The sequence below is a fragment of the Chiloscyllium plagiosum genome, unplaced genomic scaffold (genome assembly GCF_037043375.1).
Source record: "Chiloscyllium plagiosum isolate Xiang-an unplaced genomic scaffold, Cpla_swu_hap1 HiC_scaffold_18, whole genome shotgun sequence".
Classification (NCBI taxonomy): domain Eukaryota; kingdom Metazoa; phylum Chordata; class Chondrichthyes; order Orectolobiformes; family Hemiscylliidae; genus Chiloscyllium; species Chiloscyllium plagiosum.
Genome location: NW_028270156.1, coordinates 91,915,847 through 91,927,602, shown reverse-complemented (window position 1 = coordinate 91,927,602; position 11,756 = coordinate 91,915,847). Strand labels below are relative to the sequence as shown.

Genomic DNA, 11,756 nt, shown 5'->3' with positions numbered 1-11,756 from the left:
ATTCTAAAGTGAAGATAATTTTTTTCTTTTCAGAAACAAATCTCATGCAACCGAGAAAAAGAGCTTCGAAGGTTCAACACCAGAATAGGAGTTGAACGTGAGTCCAGTGGGAAAGGCGCTAAGGGATGAACACTGGACCGACAGGGCACGACAATTGCAGGCGTCTGTCAAAGTCAGATAAAGCATATTGCTTGAACAACTTTGCAATGTCCTTCAACTGTAAGGAACTGAACTAACGTTTGATTTCATTGCTACCTACCCAATTACAGCCTGGGAATCATCTATAATGGCTTCCCCTGATCCGCACAATTAACTGTCATGACTCAACAGGATCGAAATACGGCCTCACGATTCATCATTTACTTTCGTCTCTTCAGCATCAGTATCCGAAAACAAAGCACTCGTTTTCTTCTGAAGCTGTTAACTCTCAGCTACACTCCCTGTCCAAGTCAGTCGCCTCCAGCATATTTGTATACAGAGATCGAAACTTTAAATTTCGGAGCAGGAGTTGACACTTCAACATTAATCTGTCATTCTATATAACCTTGGTTAAATATCTACCTGCTTACCATGTTCCTGTTTTCTCTACACGCCCTCTGAATCTTTTGATATCAAATAAAATAAATGTATTTTCCCATATATTCGGAGATTTGGCCTCCACAACGTGTTGTGGTATCGAATTACGGAGGTGTCCTCTCTGAATCAAGAAGTGTTTCTTCATGTCAATCCTAGTTGTTCCACACACTATACTAAGTCTGGAAGTCCTCGTTCTATACTCTGCAATCAGGCTAAACATCCAGCTACTCTCTCTATTCCTGCGAGAATTTTATTTATTTCAATAAGGATCCGTTCCATTTTTCTAATGTTTAGTGGAAATATACCCAGCCGAAACAATCTCTTCTTAAATGACAAGACTGCCATTTCCAGTGTCAGCTTGGTGTTGGCGCTGGACGACCTCTCCACCTCTTCCTTTTTGAAATCATTTTGCATAAATTCATGCGAATTCACACTGTACTGCATCAGCTTGCTTGCACATGCAATTTTTCTAGAGTGTCCTTCTACTTCGTTCTATCTTCTTCACAACTCACAACCGCAATTAGTTTTATTTTGCAGCAATATGCGGTTAATCAACGCTTCAGCTAGAAAGAAGACAAGTTGATTCCATTCTATTTCTTTTTCCAAGCCAATTCATATCTGTAAAAGAATATTCCACCAAGGTTCAAGTCTTGCAGTTTTCCCAAGTAACTTCGCCATGTGAGACCGGATCAAAAGCATTCTGAGAATCTTTGTCATCACCAGACAATCATCTGCGATGAAGTTTCCTGCTCCTCAAAACAGGGAAGGAATGGCGTGAGTTGAATGTGAAGGAACTTGACAGAATGCCGATATGAAACTGGGCGGAAGACAACGCATCACATTGAACTTGGAGCATGGGTGATAATTTGTCAGTGTATACTTGGAAGAAGGTAAGAACACACAAACTTTAAGAGACAGAAAAAAGTGCCAACGTTTTCAAAATGAAGAGTTCACAGGCTGCCATGTCAGAACTACTTGACAATGACAAATATGTTCCTGATCATTATTTTTAATGTTGGTCAGCATGGGATAATCAGTTTGATTCAAATCAACGCCTGTACAATTTGGCACAATAAATGATTTTCCTGTGTGTAAATGTATGGAAATCTGTATAATCACATATAAATAATATGTCACGATAAACTTATCGCTTCAGAACGATGTTACAAAATGCTATCGTTGACTTTCTCAATATGAATAGTGCTCCCGATTTTTTCAGGGACTACCTTTCCAGAATAGGTGATCTATGAACTACACTGCTCAGTGGGATTGAACACATCTTAATATATATCTTTGGCCCTGTTTTATCTTTGAATCTCCTACGGTGTCATCTTTCATCACTTCAATATTCTCTTCGACCAATGCCACCAATAATCCTCGTTTCCTTGCTTTCATATCTTTTCTGAACACCCAGGAGTAATTAACAATCAATTCTACTCCCTTAGCCGGTCGATTTATGTTGACTTTTTAGACCTTCAACTGGACCACAGCTGGCTAACTGAATCAAATCTGCATTGGGAGTCGGACATCAGGTAAGACAAATGTGAACCAGAGTATTCACTTTTGACCACGTCTTGAATTCATTGAAAACTGTCAGAGAATTTCAAACAGTTCTTCTCTTTTGAATAACATCTTGAACTATTGACAGATGACTGATTCTGATGTCAACTCACATTACTCCTTTGAAGGTGAGAGAGACAAAAGATTGAAAATTATCGTAATGCTCAGAAAATCTGGCAGTATTTTTCAAATCGAATCGAAGTTTATCAGCTGAAATGTCGAGCCCGCTTTTGATTCCATGGTGCTGACAGCGCTGCTGTGCATTTCCAGCAATTATAAATCATTTTTGTGTGAAGCTGAAGGATGGCCGTTGAGATTTTGTTTGTCTGGTCTGCATCAGCAGCGTTACGAGCAAACTAACCGAAAATCCCTTGCTCTTTATCTGTGAAGACAGCCATAGGATGATAATTCAGGTTTTATTTTGCGATGTTTACGTTTCAAAATTCTAAAAGTTCTCCTGTCTCTGTCTGCAATAGGCAAATATTTGGTTTTCCATTAATTCCCTTTCCATGTACGTTATTGTTGATTCCTGGAGTATATAATTCTTAACTGTGCCCTCAGTTCATGTTTCACCTAACTTTCATATGTAATATACTTGCAGCTTATAAATAATGGCATATGCATTAAAACTACTAAAAACTGCATAATTATATATTGTTAATAAGATGCTACTTTCGGATTTGCAGAATGAGCGTATTATCCCCTAATTATTGACCACATGTATTAAGGCATTCTGTGTCATCGCAAATCCGTTTCAATGCCAGCGATTCCTCACATCCTGAACTGTCAAAGAGCCTGAATTGTGAAACATGTCTATACATTTCATTATTTCATTCGCTTCCTTTTTCTCTGTCTTGTTATCCACCCTGAATCGCTGTCTGGAATTTAAAAGAAGTCCCTCACGGGTAGATCATCGTAATCACAGTTTTTTTTCACAATTTGATTGCTTAACTGTATGAAACGTGGAGCAGCAAATACTCCTAGGGATTTGCTGTTATTGCATTCAATATCCCTGCCGGATATTGCAAGACTGGGATAACACGAGAGTAGTAGTTTTCAGCTGAAAATTTATTCTCAAATATCTTGTGAAATTTCATTTTAAATCACCTACCATGAAACATGAAAAAAAATGTTAAAGCGATATATCCGACTTTAATTCGTCAATCCCTGAGGCAGCTATAGCTGATAGTCATGCGCCATCAAGGAGGCAAATCATGCATATGTACAGAGATAATATAGCCTTTATCAGGATGGTGGTGATATGATGAGTATATGGAAAAGTATTAAGGCCATCACCAAAGAGACACAGCATCAAATACTTGTGCTCGTGATACCCACCTCCCAGATGAGTTGAACAACATCTGTGCATGGTTTGAGGCATGAAATGATGTGGAAGCAAGGAAGCACGGCCCCAATGAACTGGTGTTGTGTCTTCTTAGGACTGACGTGAGGAAAACTCTACGCTGAGTAAACCCACGTAAGGCTGCTGGACCACATATCATCCCTGGCAGATTGCTCAGAGGATGTACTGACTTGCTGGAGGATGTTCTCATGGACCTCTTTAAAATTCCCTTGAGTTGTACCATTGTTCCAACATGCTTCAAGACCACTACCAATGTCCCTGTGCCGAATCGCTTTTCACTGTCTTGCCTCAGTGACTTCTGCTCCGTTGTGTTTACACTCATCACTATGATCTGTTTCGAGATGCTCATCATGAGGCATATTTCGACCCTGATGCCCCCCCACCCCATCCTCGTTCCACACTCCGCAGTTTGCATATCGTTCCAGCAGCTTAACAGATGATGCCATCTTCACCACCCTGCATGTGGCCATCACCCACCTGATTAAGCAGGAGACATACAATCAGTTTACTGTTCATTATCTTCAGTTCTACATTCACCAGAATCATTCATCAGCACTTTTTTGGAAAGCTGAGTCTGCTGCGCTTGAATATGTCCCTCTGTAACTGGGAATCTTCAGTCAACCCGGATTGGGAACAGCATCTCCAACAGCATCACACTGAGCTCCCTGGGGCTGTGTGCTCCAGGGTGATCGCCGTGCGTTCAGGCGACTGAGCATTGATGTCCAGCTCAAATTATATTATTTAGTTCACTGTTGACACGTCGGTACTGGCTCTCAGTAGCAGGAGCGAAGAGTCAGCATACACAGAGAAGGTCTGGGGCGATTGGACGAATGCAGTGCCAACAACCTGTCTATGAACACGGACAAATCGAAACAGATGGTTGTGACTTCATGAGAACTCAGACGGATCAGTCTCTGCAAACATGTCGACGTTTTGCCGGTAGAGATTGTGAAGAGCACCAAATTTGTTTGCATGCATTTTTCAGATTATCTCACCTGGTCACTCAACACCAACTTTATAGCCAAGAAAGACCAGCAGCGTCTCCATTCTGTGTAGGCTGAGGACATCCCATTTGACATTTCATTTCGTCACCTTCGACAGATGGTTAATTGAGAATACACTGAACAGTTGCATCAATGCCTGGTTCGGGAATTACATCTTCGTGAATCGTAAGACCCGACAACGGGTTGTGAGGAAAGCTGAACTTATCATCGAAATCTTCTTCTCTCCATGACAGACATGTTCACCGCACACTGCATCGGCAAGGCCAATGGCATTGTGAACGGCCCACAAATCTATGATTAAAGGTCTTCACCCTCCTGCCATCTGGCAGAACATACCACAGCATTGAATCTCTCACGGCCAGATTCTACAAAGCTTTCTTCACACAAGCCTTCAGAATTCTTAACATTGCATGATTACTTTCTCTTCCAATTGCAATTTTTGGACGATATTTTGAAATTCTGCTGAAACAATATTTAATTAATGATCATTCACTGTTACACTGTAATTTGTCCACCATTTTCCCTATTGGCTTGTCAGGAATTACCGCGCTGTCTGGCATCTTTTTCAATTTTTACGCACTTTATGCTGCCCTGTGTATGATTGTACTGTCGTGTAGCTTCTGTGTGGAAATCGCACCTTGTTCCTGGAGCAACGCAGTCTCATTTTTATTGTTCCAGTTGTATACAGTAGAAATGATAAATAAAGCTTATCTACTCTCTATATACCGTACTCTACTGTCTGTTATCTCCATGCATGGCCCCAAAGAACTATTGCAACCCACCAGAGTTTTATTTGGATTTCCTAGAACATGATTTACTGCATCCATTGCTCCTAAATTCAGGACCGGTTCAGGGAACATCTATGGTCGGCTCTGCTTTTTCTTGAGCAACAGTCAATGGCAAGGTTCTGGGAAATGGTGCTGAACAAAGTGACCTTGGAGTGCAGCTTCATAATTTTTTGAAAGTAGAGTCGCATGCAGATACGATAGTGACGAAGGTGCTTGGTATTCTTCCGTTATTGGTCAGTGCATTGAGTATAGGAGTGGGGAGACTGTACGCAACACTGTATAGGCCACTTTTAAAATATTGCGTGCTATTCAGGTCTTCTTCCTATCAGAAGAATTTTGTGGAACTTGAACAGGTTCATAAAAGGTTCACAGGTATGGATCCAGGTTTGGAAGATTTGAGCTGTTAGGAGAGGCTGAGTAGGCTGGGAGTGTTTTCACTGGAGACCCAAGACTGTGGGATGACTTTTAAGAGGTTTATGTAATCATGACGGACACGAATAGGATAAATATAACAGTTTTTTTTTCCCTCGGGTGGTGGAGTCCACAAGTAGACGAATATATTTTTGGTTCGAGGCAAACGATGCCCAAGGAACCTAAGGGACAACCTTTCCATGCAGAAGGAGGTATGTGCATGGAATGAGCTGCCAGAGGAAGTGGTGGAGGCTGGTACATGCAATGAATTTATAAGCCAGCTGGATGATTCTATGAACAAGAAGGGCTGAGTGGGATATAGACCGACTGCTGGCAAATGCGAATACATTAGGTCAGGATATCAGGTCGGCGTGGACAAATTCGACTCACGGGTCTGTACGCCGATGCCTTAATCTCTCAGTCAATGCAGCTGAATGCCAAGTCAGAAATCTTCATGGTAAAACAATCGACTCCATAAAACAAATACTTTGTTTGAAGAACAAATGGTAGAGACGCAACGATTTCGCCAAATCCATTGCAGACACCCAGATGAAGGTCACTTTTGCAGGTTGACAGGCTTTCATCGCAATGTGGATTCTGACACAGCTGAACTTGCGGGAATGGCTCGTCATTAGAGTTATAGAGACAGGCAATCTACACCACACGTAAACAAGTCCTTTGCCTCAGTGTGTGCGCACTTGCAATAAATTTTGACTCAATTGTCCAGCACCTGGTTGCGAAACGGATATGCAGCTGAGTTTTACTATTCCGTGAAATATGTTATCTGAATTATACATTCTGTGTACCTAAGTACGATGTACATCAGAAAAAAGATATCCGAATAAGAAAGAATGCAAAATGGATTTACAGGAATGGATGCAAGAATGAAACTCTTAAGTTCTGACATTATGTAAAGAACTTGTGAGCATAAGAGAGGAAGATTGACCGAAGATTTGTAACTGGAAACTGTTTTGATGCAATCATTTGCATTCTTTTTGCAGTTGTTCAAGAGTCATCAAGTCATACAGCAATACAGCACGGAAAGTGATCCTTTGCTCCAACTTGACTATGCTGGACAAATATCCTAAACTAATCTGGTCCCATTTTCCAACATTTGGCCCACATCCCTCTAAAACCTGTTACTCATATATACATAAATATTCCATTGAATGTTGCAGTTTTACCAGTCCCCACCACTTTCTCTGGCAGCTTATTCTAGGAAAAAGTTGCCTTTAGGTCCCTTTTAAGTCTTTACCCTATAATTTTATACCTATGCTTTCTAATTTTGTGCTCCCTCACCAGCGAGAAAATATCTTGTCTATTCACACTATCCATGTCGCTCATGAATTAATAAATAGCAAATATTTGGCTTAGTCATACTTGTCAGCTTGGAAATGTGTGTAGATTATGTATTTGAATGTGGCAGTTTGAAAACTGATTGATGCAGTAAGTCTGATGTAAAGACTTCTAGAAATGCATCTCGACGTCATTGTTAATAAGTCATTGAAATCTCGCGCCAGTTGCAGCAATCTGTTGTCTCAGCTTCAGAATGACAACCTTTCCAGTGGAAGGATTTTAGGGCACGAGAAAGTAGTCTTATTTCCAAGGTATGGTAGCTCGGTTTGGGTATGGGTACTTGTAATCCTCAATTTAGGAAAGCTACTATTGCCGCATATAGAATACCACAAATATTCATTACCATTGACTCCAAAGCTGGGCGTTTGTCCTCTGAGTTGAAATTGGGCAAATCTGGCATTATGCATTTTTGCAATTTCAAAACATGAGAGATTATCTCAGTGAAAGTTGCAAAATATTTGAAGAGATATACAGGATGGTGCAGTTAAGTTGTGTTCTCTCATTAATGAATCTGGAAGCAGGTGGGCACAATTTTAAACAAGGTATTCTGATTCATTACCTCGATGAGGATTATTTGATTTTAACGTAATCCATGCGAAGTTTTGCAATTGTCCACTGCAGTGAGACGTGGATATTCGGTCTTTGAGTGTCTTTAAGGTATGTTTGTTCGTTTTTCGAAATAACAGCAGCCTGAATCTTCATGTGGTTGTGCCTATACAACGGTTCGATGTGTTCGAGCACCCGTGATCATCTTAAATAGCGGAGCAGGCTTTCCAGAATAAATCAGCTACTCGTCCTCTTCTGTCCTTTCACCATTAGCCAGTGGACATGCGAAAGATGAGACATTCTCTCTCTCTCGTACAGGCTTCTTCCATTGTTCCCAAAATCACATTTTCATGGATAAAATTAATTTTAAAGTTTTCAATTTTTAAGTGAAGGAAACGACCATGTCTCATGCGCTTAAAAACTGCCTTGTGGACAGAAGTACAGACTTCTGCTAACATTTATTGTTTGTCAAACAAACCTATCTCTGCGCTTCCATAAGGCAACTATATTTTGGAGCACCAGAAGTCAGACGGAGATAATGATAAATTGTATTGAAGACACAGTTCATAGAATCACAAGATTATTATGACGGAAAAGGACACAATTCGAATGTTGATGACATTAAGGCATAAGAGCAGAAATTATGCAATTAAGCCCATTGAGTCTTCGCCACATTTCAATCATGGATGTTTAGTTTCTCAACACTCGTGTCCTGCCTTATGCACGCTATTCTTGATTCCCTTGATACTCATTAACCTATCTGAGTCTTAAATATACTTTTTGACCTGGCTTCCATATCCTTCCGTGCAAATGATTTCCCTTGATTCACCAGTCGCTGGCTTAAGACGTTTCTCCTACTCTCCGTTCTAAAAGGTTTCCCTTTATGCCAAGGCTGTGCACTCGGTTAGGAATCTCTACCAAAACTTAAAATACCTTTCTAACATCTACACATCTCCTTCGCTCCATTCTAAAATGTCTTCCCATTATACCAAGGCTGTGCACTCGTTTAGGAGCCTCTCCCAAAAAAACAAATACCTTTCCAAGATCGACACTGCAATAGTCTTTATGTTTGAATAAGATTCCACTTCATCCTTCCAAACTACATCGAGCATAGATCCACCGTCTTCAAACATTCCCCAAATGTGAAGTTTTCCATTCTGAGGACAATTCTAGCGAACACCGTCTGAAACATGCCTGACGGCAATTGTTAAATGAGAATCACTACCTCTGAATGTCTCCTAATTTTCGCCTTAATTTTGCACACTATTTCTTTCTGTATAATTACCCGATGCTTTCGAATGCCTCCTCGCCAACATTTTCATTTTCCACAGCGAACACTGTCGAAAAATATTTATTTAGTGCTTCCCCTATCTCCTCTGACTCCACACACAATTTCTCACAAATTTCCTTGATTGTCCCAAATTTAACTCTCGTCATTCTTTTATTCCTGACATACCTATGGAAAGCCTTAGGGTTAACCCTGATCCGATCTGCCAACAAATTCTCAAGTCTACTCCTGGCTCTTCTCAGTTCTCTTTTTAGGTCTTTCCTGATTTCGTTGGAATCCTCGAGCACTCTAACTGAGTTTTCACATTTTGTCCTAACATAAGACTTCTTGTTCTTCTTGACCAGGGATTCCACTTCCTTAGTAAACCACGGCTCACGCGTTCTATATCTTCCTCCCTGCCTGACAGGTACATACTTATGTAGGACACACAGGAGCTTTTCCTTGAATAAGCTCCACATTTTAATGTGTTCACCCCCTGCAGTTTCCGACCACATTCTACGCTTCCTAAATCTTACCTCATTGCATCGTAATTTCCCTTCCACCAGCTGAAACTCTTGCTCCGTGGAGTACACCTATCCCTTTCAATCACGAAAGTAAACCTGAGAGAATTGTGATCGCTGTCTCCAAAGTGCTCACCTACTCCCGAATCTCAAACCTGGCCAGGCTCGTTACCCAGTACTAAATCGGAATTGGCTTCGTCCCGTGAAGGCATGCCTACATACAGTGTCAGGTAGCCCTCCTGCACACACTGGGCAAAAACTGACTCATCTATAGTACTCGTACTGTAGTGATCCCAGTCAATATTTGGATATTGTCTTGAGTGTTTCAGAGTTTTTCATTGTCCCAGAGTCCAGATGAAGTTTGCATTCCTCACGTACGTGAGTGAGAATTCTTTCAATATCTCAGATCAGTTCCTGTCCCGAGAACATCAGAGTCAATGTTCCGCCCTCTACTCGGTCCGACAGTTCACACTTCTTCATTCTCCTCTGATTCCATTTCCCAAAGAGTTTCTCAAGATTTCCAAAGCTGGAGCCTAAATTATATGGTTTGCTTCCTAAACATTTTTTCCAACTGCCAACTGACAATATTTTCACAGTATCTCTTCACAATCGTCTGGCTTGCACCATGTCCAGGGATGAGAAGTCCCGTTTGGTGGAGAGATTCCAGAGGCTGGTGAGTTTTACTTTGGAACAAAGATGGTTAAGTGGCAATTTCCTGCGGTTGTTTGTAATGATGGGAGAGGGAGCGGTGGGGAATGAGCACTTTGACAAGCAGGAGGAAGTGTTGCCACTGACCCGAGTCCGTGAACAGAGGACAGGGATTAAAGGAATCTAATGAAATGCAGCACTTCTGCTCAGGACGTTCAATAACAACTGCAGAAACCCGATGTGCGGAGGAGTGTATCTGGAAAGAGAAACAGGGATAGTGTTTTAAATATGGAACATTTCTGATGAAGAACTCGAGTTTCCCATGTCTAATCAAATTACCAGCCTGGTTTGCAAAAAATAGGTTTTCTAAACTTTGAGCGAAAAGTGTTTCAGCAGGAAAGCATTCATAACGTAGTCAGCAGGATTCGAACCTACGTGGGGAAACCCCAATAGATTTCTAATCCATCGCCTTCACCACTCGGCCATGACTACAAACAGCGCAGCAGAGTTGAGCAATGACCAAATTAGCCGTGATCTCATTGAAAGCTCTTGCTGACTTGATGAACGAAATGCTTCCATCTCCTTTCATACCTTTGCTGTCATTTGGAAGGTGCGAGACACTAATGTAAAAGAAGAAAAGAACAAAGGTAGGAAAAGATATTTGCAGCCAAACTGAGTCAAAATTATGTATTGAAAGGAAAATCATACTTGGCAATTTGCAAGATCTCTTTGCGAACATGACCAGCAGAGGTAAGCAAGGGAGCTATTGATCTGAGTATTCCTAGACCTGAAGCAAACAAAGGTTAGTGACATATTCATTTCTTTTTCTGGCGAACGAAATGATCTTTCCTGATGGTTACAATGAAAGAGATGGTTCCCAATAAAAGAAAGAGATTAAGTCGCATTAGATATATTTCAATGTGACACGATTCATTTTCAGTCCCTAATTACCCCAGATATGGAGGGGGTGAGTTAGTTTTCTTCACTCTTCAACTCCTCAGCACGGAGGTACAAACATGAAACCGCTAGAGATGGAGTTCTTGAATTGGGAACCAGAGACACTGAAGAAACTAGGCAAAAGTGAGGACTGCAGATGCTGGAAACCTGACTTTCGGTCAGAGTGATGCTGGAAAAGCACAGCAGGTCAGGCAGCATCCGAGGAGCAGGAAGGTCGACGTTTCTGTTGCCAGTCTTGCTGCGTTCCGCAAACAATTTTCGTTTTTGGCTCAGATTTCCAGCAACTGCAGCTATTTGTTTTTTGTTAACCTTCATAATGTTTTGGACAAAACCAATGACCTGCCAGCATCGGAAAATCGGCAGAAGTACTGGTACACCGATATGTTTGCTGAACAATACAACCATTCCATGAGCGGGAATATGATCCGGGCCACGGTGCTGAGAGGACTGAATCCTCACAAGTAAATAACAAGACAAGGCGATAGATACTATGGTATTTGGTGTAAATAAAACACCCTGTCTGAACATTTTCGTTGCAGATTATTTTCAACTTGTTTTCGAAGATTTACAAAGTGGGAAAAGGCCATTCCGTCCGTGTGCATTGCGACTAATCAGAGAGCCATCTATTCTAATCTCAGTTTCGAACTTTGGCCCAAAGTCTCGTGTGTTCTAATGTTTCAAGGTCAAATGTCAATGAGGTTATCCTATGTTCTTAAATGGCACAGTAATGGGGTAGAAGTATGATACTTCCACAACGAA

General features: G+C 41.2%; 1 non-coding gene across 1 annotated transcript; it reads right to left on the bottom strand.

Annotated features, from left to right (window-relative positions):
- Window positions 1-10,450: 10,450 nt before the first annotated feature.
- Window positions 10,451-10,532, bottom strand: trnas-aga (transfer RNA serine (anticodon AGA)). The gene has a single exon. It is a non-coding gene; the product is annotated as a tRNA-Ser (tRNA).
- Between the last annotated feature and the right edge of the window lie 1,224 nt (window positions 10,533-11,756).